Source organism: Leuciscus leuciscus, assembly GCF_965113295.1.
Source record: "Leuciscus leuciscus genome assembly, chromosome: 12".
Classification (NCBI taxonomy): domain Eukaryota; kingdom Metazoa; phylum Chordata; class Actinopteri; order Cypriniformes; family Leuciscidae; genus Leuciscus; species Leuciscus leuciscus.
Genome location: NC_138736.1, coordinates 28,010,685 through 28,036,316, shown reverse-complemented (window position 1 = coordinate 28,036,316; position 25,632 = coordinate 28,010,685). Strand labels below are relative to the sequence as shown.

The 25,632-nt window shown below is 37.3% G+C and overlaps 1 long non-coding RNA gene across 1 annotated transcript in view; it reads right to left on the bottom strand.

The window, feature by feature from the left end:
- Window positions 1-13,309: 13,309 nt before the first annotated feature.
- The window catches only part of LOC309510807, a 37,876-nt gene continuing 25,553 nt past the window's right edge, over window positions 13,310-25,632 (bottom strand). Inside the window, exons 10-12 of the long non-coding RNA XR_014210438.1 lie at window positions 24,716-24,786; window positions 14,753-14,902; window positions 13,310-13,874 (exon numbers count right to left, since the gene is read on the bottom strand). This is a non-coding gene — a long non-coding RNA (uncharacterized lncRNA). The remainder of the gene's footprint in view (window positions 13,875-14,752; window positions 14,903-24,715; window positions 24,787-25,632) is intronic.

The following is a 25,632-nucleotide window of genomic DNA, read 5'->3' as shown; positions in this document are numbered from 1 at the left end:
TAATGCTCAATTAAGCAAATCTCAAAATTAATATCCATTTTTATATAACGTTGTATGGCCTACATTTATTTAAACGTTTTTAATATTTAGTTATTTATTTTGATAAAATAATATAGAATTTTAATATTAGCCATTTATCAGTTATCAGCCATAACATGAAAATAATTATTGTATCAGCCAGAATTTTTATATTAATGCATCACAATGATAATCATGGTACATATCATAATGCCACACTTAAACTAGTCAGGCACATATACCTTAAAGAAGAACAACCCACAACGATTAATATGTAATCGTACATATTAACCTGTCCGGCATATTTTCCGACAGCCAGCAGCCTTTGTCTTTTAGCATCATTGTCAAAGCTTTATGGCTCTGTGTGATTCGTGACTTATCAGCAGAGGAGAGAATTAAACCATATCTAAAGTATGCTAATCAGAAGCTATTCAGTAGGTCTGCACTCTCAAAAGTGCAAATGGTTCCCAGGACATCCAGTGACATTTAACATCGCCCTCACTAATTTGTGCTTAATAGGCAAAAAGTGATTAGCATTAACATTAAGGACATTTCATACATCCCCCTTTCCCATTAATTTTCTTTTTTTTTTACTGATACTTAACAGTTGATGTATGTAGCTGGATCCTACAGCTTAAACTAATGCTATGCTTTTGGCAGAAATCCTTCAGAAGTATAGCAAGAGCACCAGTATAGTCTATTCTTTAACAAAAGGACAAAACAGCACAGAGAAACAGTCACAGAACATTTTAAAGAAGCCGTTTAAAGTAAATCCTGTAATACAGGGCCCGGGATATCAGTCAGGCCCTCTTAACAAACCGTCCAGTGTCGACTAAAGCGACTAGCATGGGATTAGTCAAAAGAGCTAATTCTACAGCACTTCTAGTGTGCCCAACAGATTCAAGTGTCATTTGTTCATCTAGAGTCTCGACCAGTACAAGTTAAGATGAATGGACTAGCGCAGTTATAAACATTCTCATGTACAATTTATAACTCTCTTGTCCTCTTCTGTCAACGGTGGTCTCTAAGCTGGTGGCGCAAAGATCTCTAACAATGTCCTAGAACTGATGTTCTCAAAGTCAGAACAGTGTAAGGACAATGGTTCAATCACTTCGCCTTCAACACAAACAACTCTTCAACCTTCTGTACACTCATGGGAAATGGGCAGAGCCAATGATGACGGACAGTCCAATCTTCCAACCAGACACTTCTAAGAAGGACATGACTCTGGCCCACTACCTTTGGCCCAGCCAGAGCTGAAGGTGATAAATGTATATTGGCAAAGTGTCTGTGCCAATGCTATTAGCCTGAAGGTTTAAACTCTTGTGTAATTTTCTTTAGGGACTTCTTTATAGGCACAACCCGCAGTATTGGCAACTGTGATAGGAAGACTCGACTCTCACAGACCAAGTGGAGTGGAATTTCTGATTAGGCCTCTTCCCATGCATTGAGCTGATAATGGGCTAGAAGAAGGAAGAAAGCTCTCTAAACAAACAGGGATGTTAACAATAGCATAAGTAGAAGTGCTGATGTATTTAACTAGATGTTTAGTAGACAAATGATGAATGGCCTCTGGTAATAAAACCAAGTATCTTCATGGTGACTGTCTTAAAAGCAAGTTGTCCACAACTAAGGGGTACCAAATGGAACTGCAAACACTGTTTTCAAACATGTTTCCAGAACACTCCCTCCCCCGTCAATCATTGGTCAACAAACAGATAGTCCTGCCCCCAAACTCACACCACTGGGACAGTGTTGCTATGTCAGGCTGGTCAGGCTACTCAAACAAACAGAGCAGTGTTTTGATTTTCACTTGATTTTCACAGATCACCATTAAGGTTTGCATTTACTTCAACATTACTATTTATTTTTAGTTTTGAAATGTATTCATATAAAATAATGATATAGTATAATTTAGTATTACATTAGCCTATATATTACCTAAAAAGTAAGCTATATATATCTTAAGGTGCAAAATGTAATTCATTTTAGGGTTCTCATATGCTTTTCCTCGTATGTGTCCTAGACTTATTCCCACCCCCCTTCTCTTTTACAAGGAACAGAAGCAGACTGTGTCAGTCCTTAGATAAATGGTCGCAAAAAAGAAAAAAAAAAAAAAACCCTGAGTAATTTGAGTCTTTTGTAATACACTTGACAATCATGCTGGAATCTTTTACCCCAGAAATGCTAATTACTCACAGCGGGAAACAGTTATGGAGAAGGGCGCAGGAGTTTAATGTATTCCAGTGTTGCCGTAAAGTCGACAAAGCGGAGCATTGGCGTGCTTCTCCTTTGCCCAAATACCTTAAGCCAAATGCTGAAGGATTATTGTTAATGGGAGAACCTTTAATGAGCCAAGAGTGACTTTATGAAGGTGAACTGAACCTACGGCTATATAACAACCATCATTGCACTTGAGTTTTACACAGTTGTCTTCAGCGGATTAAATGCTCCCTAAATGACGTACATTAAATTGCAAAGCTGAAGTTTATGAAACAAACATGACGGTCTAACTTCTTAAAATATGTTGCCCCAATCCTGGTAGGTTCTAAGTAATGGGATATGAAATGCAGCATACAAATAGAAAAACTGTCAAAGAAACCTAAGCTTAGACTTACTGCAAAACTTTTCTATAGACCCTTTTCGCATTTCCAGGTTTCTAAAAGGCATGTAGTTGGGTAAACTTAGCGGTGAATTCCCATTTGCTCAAATAGCAAAAGAAAAACTCAACATTATTGTTTTCACAACTTTCAAAAAGAGAGACTGATAACAGCTGTCAGAAGAGAGAAAATTGTCAATTTTCCCATCACTCTCACAGCCACTGTAGCCTAGGCTAGAAACACTCTCACAGCAGCGTTAACTAGTTTCTTGTAATTTGATGCAAAGGTAATATAATACAAAGTATGGCGTTATAAATGCACATAAAAAAAAAAAAATTAAAACATAAAAAACTTTGCAGGATTCACGATGTTGATCACAGTCTGTCTCCTAGGCTACTCATTAAGTGCTCGTACTGGAACTGGCGAAAACACTAGAGTTTTTCTACACATAGAAACGTTATAAAATGTATATATGATAATCAAGTAAACCTGTACTGAAATGTTCACTTAATATTATTTTTGTAATGAGTGAAATTCCATCAAATGAGCCAGCAGCGTCTTATCGACAGTTACTAAGGCAACCAGCAGATGGCGCGCAACGGCAAGCAGAGCGCCCTGGAGCGGCTTATTTCTGTGGGCTGGAGGTAGTCTCAGAGAACATTGCCTCCAGAAATTCATTTTCAGAGAGGTCAGCAATCGCTGTGCAGTTTTCAGTTGTTGTTTTTATTATCCCATAACAGTTTCCATTAATTGCACTGCATAAAATTAGCTGATTATTCAGACGTTTAGTAATGAATAAAAATGGTTGGATAGCTAAAACAGTTTATCGTCACATCTAAAGGTGGTTATTTTTTCATTTCGTGTTTGTAGAGTGTAATTTTACCCATCCATCTCTATCTCCTCCCTGTTGAAACCTGTGTCTGTAATATAGCTGCGCCATTCCTTCCTCCTATACCCGCGCTTCTCCGGACGGAGGAATCATCCAGCGCGAGCTTCGGCGTGTCAGATCGGCTGAGCGTCAGCATGTCAGGACCCAGCTCACTGGCAGTGTCAGTCAGACATGGGTTTAACAGACACGGATCATAGACGGCCCTGCCAGCTAGAGAAGACCGTGAGTTCCAGCGCTCAGGGCTCGGGGAGTAGATACCGTTACAGGGGCATATGTTCTTTGGCAGCCCAGTCAACTCAGACACTCGCCCTCTCTCTTGTTGACTCAGCCAGCTGGTGGTGGAAGAGATGGGCAGCCGGCTGATTAGAATGACAGGCATCTCGCTCTGTGAAAGGCAGACTGAGAGGCCAGGGCCTCACGCACGCACACAAACACACAGGCACGGACTCATGTAAAACTAGAGCGAGCAAAAGGGGGAGACAGAGAGGATGAGAGAAAGAAAGGGACAGAGGGGCAGAGGCCTAACACATAGCAGAAGCTACACAAATACAGAGCTTAACAGCAGGTCAGCGGAGCGGACAAAGAACAAGGGGAGAGACAAAGTCCTCAAATGCCCCTTTTCATCAAGATTCGACATGACGGCTCTTGAAGACACTGAAATTCCTGTATTTGGTACATTGCAAACTCTCCAGATGCAAAGTTCAAGTCACAACAAAACCTAGACTTCCTACAATGTATTGTCAGCAAATATGGCACAATAAATTTATAACACTAAGTAAGTAAGCCATTTGTGTCAACTAAAAGCTGGCCCGCTCTACCGTCGCTCTGATAATAGGCCCTGTAATTGATCCCGCATCAGGTTATTGATGTCTGGATCAATTAGGCTTAAACTGGCTATGTTCGAGGTATTCATTTTAGGAAACAATCTGCCTTTATAATACTGCACATTAATCATTAGTAAATGCCACTTAACACAAGGTTAATTACACTCTTAACGACTCTCATAACCATTTTGAAGCTGAGAGCTCTTGTATGTGTAATTTGCTCGTCATAATCTCAAGCATAGTACATTTTAAGTGGCTGATTGATGGACAGGAAATAGAATCTGCCCATCGTTTTAAAAGATAATTGAACACCTTATACAAGGAGGTCAGACTGCGGGAACAGACGGCAGGTAAAAGAGGGAGTTCACGTTCACGCTCACGATAAAATGGAAGTTTTCAGGTTTCAATTTTAAAAATGTCACGGTTAAAATTGAAGCCAGGGAACTTTTTTGTCAGTCATTCCCAAACTCGCTCTCATGGAAAACCTGGACATATCAGGTACATTTTATGAAATGGTGCTTGGGCCTGGAAAAGTCATGGAAATTTCTATAGTGAATATAGTTTTCAAGTATGCTCTGTTAAAAATATTTCAATTGTATTTCATTGCTTGAAGCAATAGTGAATTCCAGCCTGTGAGTGAATCATTCTTCTGAGCATTTTTTTTTTTCTTCTCCAATGAAACGACTAAATCGGTTCACATAAGATTCATTATTAAAATCAGCCTGAATTAAAAATAAATGATTTTCCAATAATCATTAAGGGTTTTCTGTTAAAACAGTGTTGTGTAAACGGCCCCTAAGTAAATAACTAATGATCTTTGCAACGGAAGTGAATCAATCAAAAATGAAAGCTTTAGCGCAAGTTCTGCCGGGAAGACTCAATTGTTACGTCACTTATTACCTTCTCATCTATCCAATCGTGTTCTAATACTTGTAGTATAAAAGATCGGTACTTACACATGTCTGAGTTCACAGATGCTGACGCCTACATTCACCTCCATCCACCCAACCACCACCAGGATGGTCCCTTTACCTCCATCCTCCCCACTACCACCAGGATGGTCCCTTCCCATACCTCCCAGGGGGTCGGCTGCGCCCCGCCTTCGTCTTCAGGCAGGAAATGCATGTTCCGTACCCTCGGATTGCGAGCTATGGATGGGGCCTACGTCAAAGAACTTTATATCATAATACTTGCTTGCTGGGCTGTTAATAAATGCATACTTGTTACGTTATTTTGCCTCCCGAGTCTTTCTGGTAGAACTAATTTTAGCTGGATACTAACTTTATTCTAGAGCTGCAGTAAACTTTAATTTCCTATTATCACTGTAAAGCTGCTTTGAAACAATCTATATTGTTAAAAGCGCTATATAAATGAAAGTGACTTGACTTGATAAATGACCCGGGAAAGGCCAGGAAATTGTCAACGACTATAAGTCTTTTTTACAGGTAGTGAATATACAATAATTTTTTTTTCTAATTATGAAAACAAAAATATATATTTCTAAATCAAAAGCAAATCATTCTATTTTTTTTTTTTCTTCAATGAATCAACCAAACTAATCAATCTGAATAATTCAATCTGAATTAAGAATGATTTTTAAAAATCCTTATTCAATCATGACATTTCAGTCAAAAAATGACATGAAAGGTCATGGAAAAGTCCTGTACTGTAGAAAAAATGTATCAATATTGAGTGACCAAAAGTTGATAATACACAGAAAAAACACCAATAGTTAAATTTATGAAGAATTATTTGAATAATAATGATTCTTTCGTCAAGTTAATTAACTGTTGGCTGTTAATTAACTTGATTAGAATTAATATAGAATGTGCGGCAGTCACAGGTGCAGGTCAGAAACAAAATTATTTGTAACATGTAACAGACCCCATAACAGACCTTGCATTTTACTTCAGTTTTAGTAAGGTCACAGCTTGCGCACGTCCGACTTGTAATCCTAAGGTTTTTTTTCAGCCTGCTCATTGACTGCAGCATTGTTTCAGCTTGGTCCAACTTCTGCAGGCTACAGATGAAAACTATCGATTTAAAGTCAGTTTACTGTGGATTTCATTTGTTTGGAAGAGCGAGAGCTGTTAATGCATGGTAATATCACCATAAACAGGAAACGCTACCTATCCCTGCACGTCTTAACCTCGTTTCACTACTGATCCGGTGACTCTAATGGCAGCGGAGAGTTAATCTGAGAAATATGTCCATGAATCAAAAGCAGATTGATCGGCTCCTTCATTTCGAGCAACATATTACAAGGGCACGTCGAGCCGGTATACGTTTCAGTTCCAGATTAACTACCTTTTTAAAAGGTGGAACCGCGGTCCGTCTCTCCAGGGTAAACCAGAAGAATGGCGAAAGGACAAATGAATTCTAGTAACCTTGATATTCTGCCGGATTCACGAAAAATACACTTACATTCCTAGCATTTATTCCTCGCACCCACCCACCCTCTCGCTCTCTTTCACGCACACACATACACGTTCACAAGCACGATTCTGGCCCGCGTTCGCACCTTGCACGTTTTCATTATGCGAGGCTAAGTGGGCGGCACGCTAGTCCTCCCCCTCATGCTCGCTGCCATCTTTATATGATATTTTGGGTAATAATCACTGCTATCAGGCCATCCTCTCTCTCTTTGTTTCATTTCCTGTTCATCGGCAGGCACGCCGCCTCTCTCCGCTCATCCCTCTTCTCAGCTTTGTGTAGCGCAGGGCCTTTACAATAGAGAGGCGAGGCAGAGGAGGCGTGCGGTTGGCACAGCGTGTCATTAACTCTTTACTGTTGCTGGAGAGCCAGACAGCAATCTGACTTACTGCACACGATTACACCAGGCCCCTCTCCACAGCCTAACAGTATTTATTAACATGTCCCTCCCTGTCACCTATCAACAGGTACTTAAAGGCCTTTCACCTCGTGGAGCACTTAACTGTGAGAGGAACACCTGTGTTAATGTGTCACTCCCAAGCTATTTCTGTGAGTTAAAAGGCAGCTATTGTGCCGAATGATAGCGCACGACCCATCTGTAACAATGGAGAAAAGCAGGTGTATGAGCCTTTGCTATGAAAGACTAACAAAACTAGATAAAGTAAGAAATAATAGATAATTGTTTCATTTACTGGATTTAAATGGTGTTGTGAAATGCAAGGCGATCAAGTGAAACTTCAGGCTCCAAAGTGCCACTCTTTAGCCTATCGCATCATAAAACCAACATGGAGGGGTTTATTTTGCTATAACGACTAATATTACAAATGAATCAATAAGAGGACATTTGGTAACTCTTTACAATAAGGTCTCATTATGCAGTAATTAACATGAACCAACAATGACCAATATATTTTTTTACAGTAGGCTACTTGTTAATGTTATATAGGCCTAATAAAAATGTTCATGTTCATGTTACTTCACAGTGCATTCAAATGTTTTAGTAAATGTTGAGAATGACAGTAGATAAGATTAATAAATGCTGTAGAAGTATAGTTAATTTTTATAACTAATGTAGTCCGTAACTTTTTCTGTGTTCAAAATGTACAAAATGTATATAATAAGCGAGTACATCAAGAATCCATTTTCCAAACAGTGTTTTTATTTTATCCTGAATCACTACGGTACACCTATAATAAGTTTATATTCAGACTATTTTAGACTGGTACAGGTCGTACCACTGCTGAGAAGCCCAGAACCTGCGTGACTCGTCATAGACAAAAACAGAGAGAAGTAGCTCTGGCTACAATGTTCTTCCGCAAGACACATGCAGTTCTGTTTATTAACCACTAGAGCGCAAAAAGTTACGGACTGCAGCTTTAACAAGTGAAACCTTATTATTAAGTGTTACTGTTTTTTATTATGTGAGAAGAAAGATACTTCAAAATCATTTGAAATTACAGGTAACAAATTGGTTGCCTGCCACAAATTCAAATATACAGGTAAACTATCATTATACAAAACACATGACTGTAGAATGCTGTGATCGACCAATCAGAATCAAGCATTCCAGAGGTGAAAGTCAGTCGCTGTGCAATGCTCAATACCATCCGCACTTTTTTTAATTTTTTTTTAGATACTTTGCATTCAAACTGTAAAAAGGTCATGGAGAGAATCTTTCTCTATTTAATAATAAATGTGTTTATTCATTTATTCTGAATAAATAAGAAGAGCATTGTACTGCTGGGTCATTATCTGATGATTTTTTAATTACCAGTGCTGGAAAATGTCAATAGGTCTAAAACGAGAAGAAATATTTCAAATGTACTTAGGGAATGTATGAGAATCGTTTTGAAATATTTCAGCTGGTCCCACATAGTTTGCCATTTTCACCTTCTTGAGCTGTCAAGATTGCCAACGTTAAAACAAATTACTAAACAAACCTTTTGGAAGAGAGAAATCTGACAGACAGGAATGGATTTCCTCTCTGTATCAAATGAACAATTAGATTTAGACATTTTACAGGTATTTTTAAATGCTTTTGAAGAGACACATTCAAACACAAATACATGGATGTACTGTGGGGTCCAAGAATCTGAGACCACTTGTGAAAAAGCATTAAAACCTTTTTATTATTATTATTTATTTAAAAAGCATTGTACTGCTGGATCATTATCTGATGATTATTTTAAATTACCAGTGCTGGAAAATGTCAAAAGGTCTAAAACAAGAAGACATATTTAAAATGTACATAGGGAATGTATGAGAATTGTTTTGAATTTCAGCTGATCCCACCTTTGAAAATGGCAAACTATGTGGGAATTTGAATGCTGGATTTCCATGGTTCTCATGCTTTTGGATCCCATTATATTTACTGTCTGCAACTGAAGTACAGTATTTCAAATCTGAAAAAATCTATATATCAAACCCTGAAATTATACTAAAGATGCAACCCACTCTCTTCAGGCTGCGTTCAGTCATGCTATACACCATATAATGCTTAAACACTTAAACTTGAAAGGTGAAACGCGAACGAGGCATATTGCGAACAATAAAACACCCTGCCTGCAGACCATAGGTGAATATACATGTCTTGAGAACAAAAAAGCAAAAGATTTTGGTGTGAACGCCAACACCATATTTTGGCATTCTACATGTGTGAATTGTCTGTCCTATCTGCTAGTCTCGAGGGACAACAGGACAGGTGGCCATCATAACCGAAACAGATGCTGAAGAGAAGCAGTGCTGATGAGATTGTCTGGCTACTGAGAGAAAAGGAAAGTGGAGATGAAGTCAGCACTTTTGTTCTACTTCATACGCGGTCAAGGCCGCCATGTTGAGGCACGTGTAAACTCTCGCTCCCCTGTGACAAAACGAGAAAAATAGCTCTCGGCAAAATGCACGTTTCTTTTTTCCCTCTTGGAAGAAGGGATTTGTTTTTTTGTCTGTTTAACATATGAGGGTGTTTCTCTAGCATAAAAGGCTGTTTCTGAGAGGAGTTATGAGAGGAGGCAACACTGAATAGACTGTTAGCACCATAAAATGTCTCCTTTGTTTGAATGGAAGGCTAACAACAATGCAAAGCACAACAGAACAAAGTGAGGTATTTTCTCCGTCTGATGAGGAGAGGGATTGTACTGCAAAAAAAAAAAAAAGAGAGAGAAGATTTCTATAGCAACGCAGGATTCGGAACCTTAAAGTCTTATTTTCCAGCATACAGCAGAACTTGATTACACAATGAAAGGTGCTAATTTAAGAGATGAATTTACATGCTAACAATCCTTCCATTCAACTATCGCGATTCAGATGATCTATATCTCATTCGAGCCAGGCATCTGAATGGCATGAAACAAAAGAGATACACAATAGTGTATGATGTCGCATAGACTAATGGGATTTATTTTCAAAAGAACAAAAAGCACAGGACCACTCGTTTCAGCATACCGTCATATATGCAAAAAAAGAAAAGGGGCCGGACTACAATATGAAATCGCATTAGGCCTGTCGCGATTATTTACTTTGTGATTATTTTAGATAACCGTGTCCTTTGTATTCAAATTATATACTGCCATCCAAAATATGGGAATTTTAAGCAAACATGCACATCTTATAAATGTCAATGCAAATAACTCTACAAATAACTTTACATTCACATATTTACAAATATCTTTGGATGTCACAATGGTAAAACCAACATGCATCACATAGAGCAAGAGAGCTGAAGAAAGAAGAAAAGCTATTATCGACAAGTCTTCCTTATTGCACAAAGACGACTCGAAGGTTTAAATGGAACTGGCTTAAAATGTTGTGTGAAAGTTATACATTAGAACAGAAATAAATGACTTATGATGTAAACTTAGGATGAAAAAATAAACAATTTATTATTATTATTATATAAATGTATTATAATTTATCTATTTAATAAAAATGTTTTCTAACAAAGTTATTTGATTACTTACTGTTAAATGACTAAACGAAAAAATGTAAATGTCAAAATAATACTTTAATATTTAAGTCGAAAAAAAAGTAAATGCTTTTGCGTTCTCTCGCAAATGTTTTGTGTTCCCCCGAGTAATTTTGTGTTCGCTCACAAAACCTTTGCCTTCCCCTGACAAACTTTGCGTTCGCTCGGAAAAGCCTTTGAGCTCTTTGCGAGCGAATGCAAAGTTTCTTGGCGGAAATCAAAAGTTTTTGCGAGGGAAAGCAAAGTTTCTCAGGAGAACACAAAACATTTGTGAGAGAACGCAAAAGCATTGATAAATAATTTTCCTTATATCTCATATTTTTTTCTTTCACTTATATTTTTTTCCCACCACCATGACCCTTTGGGTGCTCCGTAGCAAACAACAAAAAAAGTTACATAACTTTAATATTATATGAAAAGTTTTCATTTATTTAGAATATTATGGTACACTGTGCATATACAGTCAAACCAAAATTTATTCAGACAACTTTAACATTTCTCACATTATTACAGTTCATTCTCTATAGTTGTACTATAGAACTATAGAAAATGGTAATAACATGACAAGAACTCAGAGTTATCAGATCAGTTGATATTTCACTGGTTTTGGCCATCCTCCTGTTAGACTGTCTCACAAATGAATTCGGTTCAATAGCTGTCAGCTGTTAAATTTAAGTACACATAGATAATACCAATTTAGGTCAACCAATTACCAGGCAATGCTTAATTGTGTTCAGTCTGTTGTGTAAAAAGGTCACATTAGCAATTAAAGAAAAGAAAAAAACACTTAAGCAAAACATGGTCAGGTCAAAGTGTCTGAATAATTTTTGGTCCCAAATTTTTATAAATTGTACTTTTTATTTTTATTTGACTGTAGTCCACTGTATGAAGAATTTGAGTATAATATGTCACAGTTTACTTTATTTTGCTATGTATATTACTGCATATATATATATGTTTCCAGTTTGACTAAATAAATTCAGGTGTCTATTACAATACAGACATTTTTTGTACGACAATTAAACGCAGGCCAAATTTTCACTATGGCGTCAACCCCCAGGTAAAAATCTAAATGTACGCCGATTTGAGTTCTCCTGCATTGTTTTCTATCAGCATACACTGTTGTTGTGCAGCTTCGCTGGGGTGTAGTAGTCTGTGCTGATGAATTAGGAGAGCTGTTGGCTGGCGTTGGAGAGGAATGCAGCAGAGGTGATGAATATTAGTGTCTTCTCTGGTGTTAAGTTTGAATTAATCATCTCACGGCTGGTGAGCAGAGCCACAGTCCAGCGGCTTTACCACTACGGTCCCACAAAGAGAATGTATTGCATCAGTCCAGCATGGTACACTGCACCACTAAATGTTTGCTTCCCTCCTTTCCTTTTTCGGACAAAAGGAAAGAAACAGCGAAGAATATGGGGGAATCGAGAGAGACGCAGAGGGCCACACAAGAGGAATAGCTTGGAGACGCTCTTCGCAGTTTATCATCTCGCTCTGCTTTCAGAGGATTGTTAGAGGGGAAACTGAGATCAGGAGCCTTCTAGCCATGAATGTCCAATTTGGAGACCGCTGCTTGTACGTACTGATGACTACAAAATACTAGCAGCTGTTCTCACACCATTTCCTCCCTATTGGCTTTTTCCCGCTCACGCTGCTCTTCCCTGTTTCTCTCTCTCCCCTCCAGCACTCTGCAGTGATAGATAGACATATGTCTGCGACACCAAAGTGCCTATCTGGCCCTGGTGTGTCAGCTCACCTTTATCAAAGCATGCACAGGTATATCCAGCTGCCATGGCTCATTACACCACCGCAGCGTGCCTGAAATGTTTGAGCTGCTTCTGTCGCACCCCTCCCTCTACATTCCCCCCCCCCCCCCCCCCCCAACCCATCACCCCTGCGCTCTACTAACTTTGTAGCGCCCGAGCTAAAGGAGACAATTGAACGAAGGCCATTAGACAGCGGCGGCGGAAAAATGGGCGCGGGTGAGTGATGGATGTTAGCACAGGCGCTCCGGCTGAGGGCAGGTGATCGGCGCTAACGAGGGAGCCATCAGGCCCGCTTCTGACAGATGGGGACGGGGCGGCTGATATTGGCAGGCGATTGACAGCGAGCGCGGTGATTAGCGTCACTTAAAGCCCCCGCTACCTCTCACAAACCTGCCCCTCCTGCATGGAGACTGACCGCTGGATGACACCGGCTGATTGTATTGACTGAGGGACAAAAGGACAGAACGGTACCGAGTTTTCTCTGGGAGAATTTCCGCTTTTTTACGTGCCAGATTGTCATGTCTTATGAATACAAGCTTGTGCATTTATATATTTTTTTAATCTACAACTCCAAAAGTATAAGCAAAAGCTTTTTGTTTTAAATCAAGATTTTAGATTTCATTTTTTTCTTAAATAAATTTTTATATATATATATGAATAAATACATTTTTCCATCGTCTATTAGAAACCTTGTCTATTTAACCATGCTGTCATACAAAGAAATTATGAAAACATGCAAAAACAAGAGAGAACCAACAAAATATTAATAACTGATTACGTTTTAGTAAAAGTATGTTTTTTCCAGTGAGCCTTTAAAAAAAAAAAAAAAAAAAGTGTATATATATATATATATATACACACAAATGTAAAAAATATAATATATATTGATGTTACATCACAAATTCTGCCAACTACTCAACGTCAACTACTACATTACTACTAAAGACTGCAAACTTTTTTCTGAATTCCTTCTCAAAATAGGTTCAAAACTCACTTTTCTCTATCTTTCCCATGTATTTCTGCAGTCCATCCTTTACTCTCATGTGCTATTCTACCGAAACTCCTTTACTCAACCAATTATCTATCCATCCATCATCCGCTCTTCAAAATTGTATCAAAACAATGAGGCAATAATGATCTAAGCCCTCTGCTAGTGTGGTGGACCCACTACAATGAGACTGGCGCTAACGTTCATGGCCTGCGGACACGCAGATCTATAATAAATCCTTCAGCGCTAGTGTGCTGTTCCGGAGGAGCTGGTTCACCTTGTTAGGAGCTAACAAACAGCCTTGGGCCTCCTGGTTAGCTGCACAACTCCATTAGTCATCTGATGAAGAGCCCATGTCTGATACCAGCACAACAGCAAGGCAACCACTCCATCTTTACCTGCGAGAGAAGGCTTCAGTTATGGCCGTGCTAAAGCACTTTTCTATGGAAGCATTTCAAATGTACAGTATGAATTAGGGGTGTGACGATACACTCATGTCACGATTCGATACATATCAAGATACTGAACTCACGATACAATATTATTGCGTTACTCCAAGACATATGATAAAAGGATAACAACTGGTGATTTAAATGCTTGGACTTGGTGATGATAACCCAACGCAATCTGGTGACACCAGAATAAAAAGCTGAAAATACAGAATTATTTTAGATGAATATGCTTGCACTCGGTCAATGACTAGATATATTTATAGTAGGCAACTTTTTACTGGTAACGTAAGACATTTGGCATTTTAGGACCCACAAAAATTCCCCCATTGCATTATTATACATTATATTCAACATTATATATAGCAGTTTAATGTAGTACTGACACTAAAACTATGAAACTATTTTTTTTCCTCACACAGTAATTTTTATTTTGGGTGAATTATACACAATACATATTGTCACTATCCACCATACATAGTGTTGCATTTTTGTATTGCGATATATTGTGACACAATATATTGTTACACCCCTAGTATGAATACATTGCAGGCACTAACAACTCCAATTAATGCTAAAATCCAAAAACGTCAATCGATTGAACTTTTTACTAGAAGTAGGCTAAGAATACATTTTTATATTTAAATATTTATATATATAAAAAAAATTTGTACTATGGTACAACTTTACTCAGAAAGGGCATGACACTCTGCAAGGCTACAGGCTGGGTTTTATCGAACTGAAGCTCTGGCGCTATTTTGTTGGTCAGTGAATCAGTCTAAACTATTTTAGTTCTGATCTGTGGTGCCTCATAATGAGGCAGATACCTTATTCCGGATGTATTTGTCTCTTTTAGTTTGGGGCCAATAGAATGACATTGACTTGGAAACGGCCTCTGAAATGCCAGACATGGAGCCATTTTGGGTTCGGATCAATGGAGTAATCTGGTGCCTTGGAGACTGTGAACTTCCTCTTGCCTGTATGGGTCAAAGGGGAAGACAAACAGGCAAGCATTACATTTTACAACCTACATTTATTTACCCTCTATACATATTACATACACTTATGAGAGAGAACTTGCGTTGTGTGTAGACATCATAATTTCCAATTAAACTCAGTTCAAATTGAATGTTATTGTGGCAATGAGGAAGGAAAAGTGTTTTATTTTATTTTATGTATTGGCTACTAGAAATGTTTTCTGTGTTATTTGGTGAGAACTACAGATCGGTAGATCTACAAGACCTTATACTGGATAGATGTATTGGTATTTCTTCTTATAATGTGTTATTAAAGCAATAAGCAATAAAAGGTCATATTAAAATATTACACTTAACCACGGTAAAAATAATAAATAATAATAACTACTTATTCCACCAAGTAATTTAGTACTTTAGACTAACAAGGTAGTTTTGGTAGCAACTTTATGCAAATAAAGGACTTGCTGAAAAAAAAAAAAAAAGAGGAATGATTCACAACTGAATTCTTTCAATAATTGATCAATTGGCAGAAAAAAAAAAAAAAAAAAAAAACCTCTTTTCTCTATCTTACACTTATACATGCAGTTGTATGACACTTATAGGCCTACATTACTTTGAAGCAAAGCTACACAAGGAATAAATTGTTCAATATAAGAAATGTGTTTGTTAAAAAATTTTTTTTGACTATTTGGGACAACATTTGGGGGAATATTGTTAGTCTAGCATGCATTTTTGTTGTAGTTGTTGAAGATTTAGAAGTAATTTACATTTTATTTTTGTGCCTGTGACTGAAATGTTAGTCAGCTTGCATTTGCTAAATAAAGTTGTTCTTAACAGTGTAGAAGCCTATCAGTTTTATAATAATGTTTTATTTATAAAGATGTAATTTATTATATTATTAATTATTCAGATTATCATTTAACAGGTGCTTTTTGACCAAAGAATCTTACTAACTGTGCACATGTTAAGCAACAGTCACCTCACGTATTTGTTTTAGAAGAAATACATCTGTAGAAACTGGCTTTAATTAAAATATTGTGCATTTAATCATGTTACATGACATGCTGATGATCATCTATTGCTCAGCTGTGTTTATAGAAACATTCTGTGGGTGGAGACTAAAAGGGCTTTGAGTTTTAGCTTCACCTCTTTTTCTCTCAGGGCTTTAATTGGGATGTGTGCAGGCTGACACTCAAATGCTGCGTGGGTGATTTGAGGCGAAGAGTATGATATCACCTTCCCACAAACACACACAAAGACATGGAGCAAGAGAGTGTGTAGAAGGCTGCAGGCGCTCCAATGGACAGTGAGTCTCATAAATCCAGCTGTGTGTGATTTGTGCTAAAGCATTGTTATGAAACTCGGTTCGTGGAAATAGAGGACAGTGTAGAAAAAAAAGGGAGGGGAAAAACGACACAGAAATCAAAGATATCCATCAAATTAACACATCAATGGCTTGATTGTAATCTCCCCGGCACTGCACCGCAAACACTTGCTCTGCCACCGACGGGCACAGAGCTGTGATTTATCAATGCAAAGCTAATAGCATCAATATGAATCTAACTAAAAATCAATATTTCATTACTAAATTGTTGGAGGGAATGAAGAGGGATGAGAGGGGTGGGATGGTTCTCCTGGGTGAGAGCATCTGGAGTTCACTGTGACACGATGAGTGATGCGTGAATCTAAGGGCGCTGGGAGAGGACACACGGAGGACAGCAGGCCGGAGTCGTACCACAGCCATGGTTCTACGTCTCAGACTCGTATCCTGTGCTAATATATCCGTCATGTCTTTTTGTCATCTTTGCCTCTTTTTCCCATGTATTTTTAAACAGCCATAAAAGCACACAATTCTTTTTTACTGCATTGACCCACATGTAAAATAATGAAGTCATAATTTCTCATATTATATATATATATATATATATATATATATATATATATATATATATATATATATATATATATATACACATACATACACACACACTACTGGTCAAAAGTTTTAGATCGGTAAGATTTTTTATGTTTTTAAAAGAAGTCTCTTCTGCTCACCAAGGCTGCATTTATTAGATAAAAAAAAACAGTAATATTGTGAAATATTATGGCAATTTAAAATGACTGTTTTCTATTTTAATATATTTTAAAATGTAATTTATTCCTCAGATGAAAGCTGAATTTTCAACATAATTACTCCAGTCTTCAGTGTCACATGATCCTTCAGAAATCATTCTGATATGATGATTTTATGCTCAAAAAACTTTTATGCTCATTATTATTTTCAATGTTGAAAACAGTTGTGTACAATTTTTTTTTCAAAATTCTTTGATGAATAGACAGTTCAAAAGAACAGCATTTATTTAAAATAGAATATTTTCTAACATTGTAAATGTCTTTACTGTAACTTTTGATCAGTTTAACTCATCCTTGATGAATAAATGTATTGATTTATTTTATTTATTTCCCCCAAAAATAAAGTTAAAATTCTTACTGACCCCAAACTTTTGAAGGGTAGTGTTTAATGTTACAAAAGCTTTTCATTTCAGATAAAGGCTGTTCTTTTGAACTTTCTATTCATCATAGCATCATGAAATAAAAATGTAAAAAACTGTTTTCAACATTGATAATAATCATAAATGTTTCTTGAGCATCAAATCATCATATTAGAATGATTTCTGAAGGATCATGTGACACTGAAGACTGGAGTAATGATGCTGAAAATTCAGCTTTGATCACAGGAATAAATTACACAACTATATATTCACATAGAAAACAGCTGTTTTAAATCTCCATCGTCCATACATCATTCATTTGTGCGTGTCTCGTCATAACCTTTGGGATTATTATTGTGCCTTTAAAATTGAACATAAGTTTTCAAGAAAATAATGAAAATATAAACTGAAACTTAAAATGTATTTGAGACCGAAAAAAAAGAAAGAAAAAAATCACTGACAAACATTTTGACTTTGTTTTTCATTTTAATGCATGTTTTACTAATTGTTTTCTCTTTTTCTTTCGCTGATCTGTACTTACCAATGCGCTTCTAGAGATTTCAATAACGCTTCTGAAGTTTTCGCTACTGAGTCTGCGCAGTAGCGATCTTGGGACCAGACCTGCGCAGTAGTGAGCAGGAAGTAAAGCCGCGAAATCAATGCTCCGCCCTCACTCTCGCAGAATGCACTCTCCCTGAGTTCACTTTTTAAAAAAATTGACTGCAGTACAACAAGGGCTTGTTAAAATAAAATAAATACAATCTCCTCAGTCCTCCGAAGATTCGGAAAAAAATGTCCGTTGGTGATTCATGACTACTTCGCTCAGAGAACCTGTCAATCACAGCTGTCAATCATGACGTTACACCACCGCATCACGTAACTAACTAAAAACCAACTTATTTTTGAAACAGACACTTGAACGTACATCAGCGTGATAAAAACGACAGCAAATTAAAGAAACCACCTATGGAAAAAAGATATTTTAAGTGTAATTGTTTAGTTGGTCTCACGTCCCGTTGAATAACACGGGGAGGCGGGGTTTATGACCTATAGAGACAGAGTGCATTTAGGCCACGCCCACACCGGGGGGGGGACAATCCAACCATCTCCACTGACTTTGCATTGCGAGAGGCTGCCTCCTTGTCATTTCTTGCTTCTAACAAAAGACAGAAAAATGCCTAAAAGCTGCTGTGTGACAAGGTGTACAGCAAACAAGCTAAAAAAAACAGAAATAAGTTTTTATTAGCTCTCGACCCCCAAAAACGAGTGTTTAGGACATAAAAGTGGATACAGGCAGTTGAGACAGAGCGTCACGTGTCTCATTACTCTGAGAACTAACGTACACCCGCTGGAGGAGACCGTAATCGGCAACACAGGATAGTTTATCTTACAGAAATATAATATATAAAACTGACATTTGGATATTTGACTCACCAGTGACCAAATGTTTAACTTACTGCACACGTAGTGTATTTTTAGTGCATACTGAGTGTCAGGATCCCACAATTTACCCATTCGTTCCAGCCTGTATCCACTTTTATGTCCTCAAACGCTCGTTTTTTGGGGTCGACAGCTTATGAAAACTTATTTCTGGGTTTCTTAGCTTGTTTGCTGTACACCTTCAGCATAGCAGCTTTTAGGCATTATTCTGTCTTTTGTTAGAAGCAAGAAATGACAAGGAGGCAGCCTCTCGCAATGCAAAGTCAATGGAGACGGTTGGATTGTTTTCCCCCTTGGTGAGCGTGGTCTTCAGATTATGACGCGTTGCGCTCTGTCTCTATACTAGGACCAGTCACCGGGGGGCGATCGAGACGTTCTGGCTTCACTTTTCAGGGCTTGTGCGGCACGCTTGGTTCTTATTGGCTACTGAGTTTTTGATTGACAGATTCTTGACCTGGAAGTGAAGACGTCAGTGTTGTGTTTATATTTGAGCGTCTGTAAGCGGCTTCCTATTTAATTTTAGTGAAATAAAGTTAGGAGTTTTGTTATTTAATTGTATCTGTATTTATCTACTGCTACACTACATGGTAGAGATGAGTTCCTAGAAATAGCACAGACGAATAATATCATCATTATCACCAATCGTCGTTATCAGGATAATGGAGATGCTGGAGACTCGGGGTAAGTCAGTAATTTGTTTTTGTTAAAAAGGTGGAGAGGTATTTTAGAGCTCATTGAGAGCCCACAACATTATACAGCAGTGTTGACTTTATTTAGCCCAATCATTACACAACCTTATCTGCATACAATTACACAGTCTTTCTTCGATTACATAATGTTTGCTTTTTCATAGGCATAAAACCTAAGAACATAAGGAGGTTCAGTAATTAATAATAGAATTCTTATCATGTGTGACATTTTTAATAACTTTTATCTAGTTTTATTTAGTAGCCTGAAAATCCTTTTCAAACAGGCTAATAGATTAAAAAAAATGTAAAAACATTTTTTTTAAGTGAATAGTTTAAGTCTTCAGTTTGTAATGTGCACTTTGTATTGTTAGACTAGTGTAATACTTCTCCTTTCTCATTTTGCAGGGAGTTGAGCAACTTTTCCATAAACAATATGATGCTGACCCAGAGGATGGAGTGGTGTATTACCAGAGATCCACTGTCCACATTAGACAGGGATCTTACTTTCTTCAGACACATGACACATCACTTTTGAATGAATGGGATCTTGATCTTCAGACACCAGACATAATGCAACTATTTTAATTTCTTTGGAAATCTAGATTAAAACAAACACAGTTCACAAGTACACAAGAGGTTATTCTTATAAGTCTACACTGATCTTGGATTAACACACAGACAGCATATGAATGTTAAGGGGATAGTCCACCCAAAAATAATAATTCTCTCATCTTTTACCCACCCTCATGCCATCCCAGATGCATATGACTTTCTTTCTTTAGTTAAACACGAATGAAGAGAATCCATCCGGTAAGTTTATATAATGCAAATGAATGGGTATTTAAAAGTTGACACTTTTAAAACCCCACACAGTGACTGTAATGGGTTATTACTACAACCCCAGTGGATGAATCAATGTCTTCTGAAGTAAAACAATAGATAATAAAAATACTAATAATTTAAACTGTTTTAACCATCGCTTCTGACCAACTGTCATATGCACATGGGCTACAATCTACCTGTATATGGATTCACGGAGATGGAATATTTTCTGAAAAATCTTTGTTTGTTTTAATGGAAAGAAAGAAAGTCACATAGTACATCTGGGATGGTATGAAGGTGAGTAAAGGATGAGAGAATTTTCATTTTTTGGTTGGAGTATCTGTTTAGACTTGTGTATACTATATAAATGTAATGAATTATTATTTTTATTATTATTATTACACTTCATTACAATGTACCCATTGTGCACTGCTTTGTTACATTTACTGTAACAAGAACTGTTCAAATGATCATTGCATAAATTAAAATATATATGAATTTTACACAAATGTTATATATTATGTACTTGTGCATTTTTAGTACTATATGTGTATTATGAGAATACTGAGGTCGGACTGTCACAACATCCAAGACTTTCACTTTCATACTTATGTATAGTGACAATAAAGAATATAATGAAATATCCTTGAAGGTCTGTACCATCTGACAACAAGACACCATCTGGTTGCAATTTTCATATTGTTTGAATTCTTCAGAATTAAGTGATCATTAATTGTGATGGTGTAAGTGCATGTGCTAACAATGGGTAGCGTGATGGCCAGGGTTGCTAACTTTGATTATCAGGTTAGAGTGAGAGAGACTTTCTTGATGGCTGAAAATATCCCACACATGTATATGACACTAGGGCGCTCTTTAAATTGTTACATCACAATCTAATCAAAGCATTAAAAAAAAAAAAAATTACATTATCAGGAACAAACAAATATTATCCGAAAGAATTGGACATTATTCATTATTATACGGTATTTTAATGTATCCTACTACAATTATACCTCTAGATATTCATTCTCTCTCGCGCAGACAAATACTGCTCCTAAAAGCTTATGCTGACATAGTAGCAGCAGAAGATAAATACAGATACAATAAAAAAAAAATTATATACCCACATATAAACACAACACTGATGTCTTCACTTCCAGGTCAAGAATCTGTCAATCAAAAACTCAGTAGCCAATGAGAACACACAGCGCTGTTAGCCCCGCCCCCACGAGAGTTATGTGCCTGAATGGCGAACGAAAACTTCAGAAGCGTAAATGAAAACTCTGGAAGCGCATTTGTAAGTACAGATCAGCAAAAGAAAAAAGAGAAAACAATTAGTAAAACATGCAGTGTATTAAAAACAAAGTAAAAAAATTTGGTTAAAAAGTTTCAGTTTATATTTTCATTAATTTCTTGAAAAGTTCGCTCAATTTTAAAGGCACAATAATAATCCCATAATAACCGGCTACTTTGATGCGTGTCTGAAATGGGAGTGGCATAGGTTATTAGTTGTCACAACGAGCGAAAAAGTTTGACATGGAGCCTCTAAATCTCCAAACTCTGGAGAACCACCCATTTTTTATAATAAAAAACAACAAAACAACAACAACAAAAAAACTCGGCAAACAGAGGAGAGTCTGCTGGCAAAAAAGAGGATGTGACAGAGCTTGTGATAAAACGAGAAGAAACATTGGCTTGGCTTTTCGGAGATGGTGAGAACCGAGGGAGATAAAAATGTTGTAAAAGCGATGCTGAGATGGCTTTTTTATCACTCAACGATGAGTAAGGTACAGATAAAATGCCATTTGTGTCTCTCTAACATTGTAATGCATTATCATTGTAATGCATTATCTATTGTGAAGGGTCATAGAGCATCAATATTAGCACAGAGCCGAAGCATTACCAAAACAATGTACTTCCTCTAAATGATTGCAGTATTGTTTTTTTTACCATTAGAGGGCCAAAAGTTACATAGCGTACCTTTAACCATATTTGGGGACAAAATTGTACCCAGAAATTTGCTTAACCTGACAAAACCCCCAAATATTAAAAATAAAGCAAATAGTTTTTTTTTTTTTTTTTTTAAATGCAGAAAGCTTTCTGTTATGGTGTGGGTTATTAATAATTATAACTAGCTGCTTATAAAAACATTAGAAGTCTATGCAATGTCCCATTTTGATTGCTAAGTAAATGTGTGTGTGTGTGTGTGTGTGTGTGTGTGTGTGTGTGTGTGTGTGTGTGTGTGTGTGTGTGTGTGTGTGTGTGTGTGTGTATATATTGCACAACTTAATTAATTTTGCACTTGTTTACAGAAGTGTTGAGTTGTAAAAATACATTATAAATCAATATTTTTTTCCCCAATTTGCTTGTTTATAGAAGTTAATAAACAAGTATCATAAATAAACAAAATAAATAAATATATATTATTTATTAATATTTTTCATATGAATAAATGATATGCATTTATCAGTTAAATAAACATCACATATATATGATGCTTATGTAAAAACTTCTTTTTTTTGGGGGGTAAAATATGTGCATTTTTATATGTTTGGGTAGACAGTGCCACACATCAACATATTCAGCATGATTTCAATTTTAAACCATTTTACTAACACTCTCATAAGAAAACATTCCCATTTTGACTTTTATCATGCCACAAAAACGTCACTCTGGTGGATTCCACTTTAACCAAAGCTAAACGTTAAAATTGTTATTTTAATTGGAATTTAAAAAAACAAATCTGCCTTTATCTGGCAACGTTTATTCATCATTTACCAATAAATGAGAGTACCAGAATGTGATTGGTCAAGTTGGTCATACATTAAGGGTTTATATTTAAGATTCTGTTAGTACTTTGAAATTCTTCATTTCAGTGTACAACAAACATGAAGATCACCCTGATTTCACACATCCTTTTTCTTCTCTTTTTCGCTGTAGCTGTACAGCATGTTCTACACTCACTGATTGCACCTCAGGATTATTATTTTTTTCGATATTAAAGCATTTGCAGCCAGAAAAGAAACACTGTTGAATCTTCTCTTTACTATGTTTTGCTGCGTGCATTTTCTTGTCTGTACCTCTATAATGTGTCAATACAGAAAGATCTGAGACTGGAAGCCCGGCCTTAGAACTCCCCTTTCAATTCAACGCTAACGATCAGACGCTCCAATACACGCACGATTAGCCATAGCATATGAAACGGTAGGCAGAAGCCTCTTTGCCCCTCGTTGCTTCCCTATGAACCATAGCAGCATCTATTTTGGCATTCCTCCACTCTTCAAACGCCAAACATTTAGACTATTTACCATTTAAATGATCGCCGTTTTTTATCTAGCAGCCTGTGAGAGTGCTTTCGACATGCACAGATTGACATGCCTATGTTTTTAATGCCTCGGGGCAAACCCTCTGGAGTTTAAAACCAACAGACTTTCTGCTAGTGCTGAGAAAACAGCATTTGATCTCTGAAGGAGCAGCAGCCACACTAATGATGATATGCAAGCGCTAGCTAACTTTTCGCAGGGAGGAAGAAGAGAGAGAGAGTGGAAGAAGAAGAAGAAGCAAAGCAAAGTATGACAACTCCCAAAGGTGAGATCTGTGCCAATGATTTGTTTGCTCTTCCTTGAGGGCTTCAAGAATTCGTTTATTTTTCCTGATATATTTCCATCCTATTAATTCATCTCTTTTTAAGGTCAAGTTTGCACTAATATCTCCAAAATAAATGTCCCAAAAGAGGGATGAATATTGCATTTAGAGAGTGCCGAGTTTTAAGAGACAGCTGTAGGAAGAGGCAGGGACGTGATGTTGAGTTATCCCAGTCGAGATGTTAGCTAGCTAGAGCTGTGATCGGTATTGTATCACACGGGCTACACCAGAGACGAGCCAAACCCCATGCCGACTGCCGTAATTATTAGCTGCAAACGGACTCAGCTTGAGCACTATTAGAGCGGATTAACAAACGTTCCAGCCATAATTATCAAAGGTGCAAAAGCAGGTGTTTAGGAACTGAATTAACAGTGGAGGAACCGCGGCACTGCTGAGAGCACATCAGGAGAGAGCGAGACGCATCAAGATGGAGAAGAAGAAAAAACAAACTTCATTAAAAAAAAACTGTAAATTTGTTCTCTGACTTTTTGTCTAATTTTCAGATTGCCAGGACTTGCTCTATTGTCGCCAGTTTTAACACGTGATTAAACAGCACATGGGATGAAGGGATCTGTTGGAAACAAATCATCAGGGGAACGCTTCCGTGTTTCACGGCAGATGTTTGTTCATAGGCGGACTGGAGAAGTGTGGCCGTTTCCCCAAGGATAGGCAGGAAGTGGTGAGGTTTTGGGTGTTAGAAAAAATAGAAAGAAAGCTGCTCTTACCGGTGTTCTGTAAACGGATTCATAATTTGCATTTATTATTCTCGTTCCCTCTCTATCTTTCCATTTCGTCCCTGAGGAAATAACCAGAAAAACAGTTCTAATGACTACAATATGCAGGCTATTACACTTTCTTTTGTAAATTTACAAATCAAATTCCCATCATTGTCAGCAGCGAGGGTGGGGTAACAGTATTTGAAGTGCAAAAAATTAGGTGTTGTTGCCCCTTGTTTGCATATATTCATATATGCACACTACCGTCAAATAATTTAAGATTGGTAATATTTTTGGATGACAGAAGCTGCATTTATCAGATCAAAAACATGATAAAAACTTTAATATTGTGAAATATTATTACAATTTAAAATAACCATTTTCTATTTGAATCAATTTTAAAACGTAATTTATTCCTGTGATGGCAAAGCTGAATTTTCAGCATCATTACTCCAGTCTTCAGTGTCACATGATCCTTCAGTAATCATTCTGTTCTTTCATGTGGAGATTTCATGCTCAAGAAACATTGCTTATACTTGCAGCAACATACTTCTTTAACTCTTACTCAACTTCGAGCAAAGACAGAAAAGTGAGCCGACAATTAATGAGAGCTGCCGGTGCACAAAGACTCGTTCCCGACTAGTATCAGTGCAATCAAATGCTAAAAATGACAGTAGGCTGTGTAAATAATATAAAACAAATATGAAAACATACCTATAGTACTTTTAGAGAGCTAAACGAGGGACCTTGACCCCAGGGGCCATCAGGAACACCAGGTCAAAGGAGGCCTTCTGTGCTTAAAGCCCCCTCTCTGCCCTCCTTTGGCAGGTGAACAGACAAGGGCCTCACCCACAGACTGTAGGCTCTTTTACATTCACGCTAAGGGAACGGATGCCCTGATGGATGCCAGTTCATGCACCCTGCAA